Consider the following 1,662-nt stretch of genomic DNA (forward strand, 5'->3'; position numbering starts at 1 on the left):
CATCAGCAATCTGCTAAAAATTGAAAAGTATCAAAATTTAGGATGAGAATATGAATTTATATGCTCAGGAGAGGTTCATTATATGACAGACAAAATAATACAATTATGAAAAGAAAAATAATTTAGCAGAAATCCAATAAAACCTCACTAGTCATTTTTGAATTACCTCGGGAATGTTATCAGGTAGAGAAAGAAACAGCATTTAGCAGTTAGATTAAAATTCATTCAGCAATAAAAAGAACAAGTCTTAAATCAAAAAGAGAAAACTAATAACTTTCAGTCAATTAGAGTAATTAGATGGCATTGGGAAGAACGAAGAGCAGTTTAAATGGTCTATCTTCTTCCAGTATTGAGCAAATTCTATTTCATATTCTTGTCTCTATAAAACTACACTTTTTTATATTCTTATCTTTTCATCCCTTTTTCTTTAATTAAAAAATATGTACCTTTAAAATGCAATTTAATATTTCCCTTCAATGATTTTCCCTGATGTATTCTTTTAGGTTCATTTATCACATATGACTCTGTATAGTTAAAATGAGAGGAAAATCACATCACAACACATTTGTTGAATGCCTCCTATGTGAAGATACAGTTGCTGCTATCGTTTGACATGTTGTTATTACAGATAATTTAGCAAACAGTAGGTGGGAGATAGAGAATTTAGATGCCATTGAATCCATGCCTTTAAATATATTGAAGAAAAAACTGAATTCCAGATGTTTTCATAGAAAGGAAGTGCATCAGTACGATCCAGTTCTCCTAACAGGATATAGACAGAATGCAAGTAACTTCTTATTTTAATTCACACACTAATAAAGTGCCAGCAAGTCTGTGCAAGAGTTCTGCTGAAAATTGAGGGAGCACAACAGTATGTCGATCCATTGTTCAGATTAAAAAGAGAAGTCAATAAAAATTTATTTCATGGAAAAATATTTAAGGCCCTATGCTAAAGCACTGGCTTAGAAAAATCAAATAAAAACAAACAAAACTCAGATAGTGTAAATGTACTAACTTTTTACAGCAGTGAATTGATAAATGTAATTTAAAGATCGTAACTCAAGCAATGGAAGTTTAAGTGTGTTGTATGATGCCAAAAGCTAACAAATAGAAAAGCAAAGATCATGTGTAAATCTATCAATTTTTTAAATACAAAATAAGTGTTTAAAACTAAGTGAATGATAAAATTGTACATTCAATTTAATATACAAAACATGAAATAAGATGACACGTACAGACACGAAAATTCGATAAAATTCATCACTTAAAGGAAAAATTAAATCAATAGGTATTAGAAAAAAAATTCAACTTTTATCCTAAGAAATATATCTTTTATGAAGCTGATCAGTTCAGAAGTAAAAAATAAGGAAATACATACTAAGCAAACGGACAAATAGAAAGCATGGGACATTTTGTTACCATGAGATAAAGAAGTCAGCCACTTTACGAGTGCCGCAATATTCAGTGAAGATCCAGCATTTTTCATGAAGCAAATAACATAAGACTATGAAGTACAAAATTATAGAAACTACAAGGAGAAAGAGGAGACATATGAATAAAAAGCCTTAACAATCTTATATTGGGGCATAATTATTAGGAGTAATAAAGTAGTGACTATCAGCAATAGAATAGTCAGTCTAAGGAAAATACACAGAGATTAGA

Source organism: Propithecus coquereli, unplaced genomic scaffold, assembly GCF_000956105.1.
Source record: "Propithecus coquereli isolate 6110/MARCELLA unplaced genomic scaffold, Pcoq_1.0 Scaffold55, whole genome shotgun sequence".
NCBI classification, from domain to species: Eukaryota; Metazoa; Chordata; class Mammalia; order Primates; family Indriidae; genus Propithecus; species Propithecus coquereli.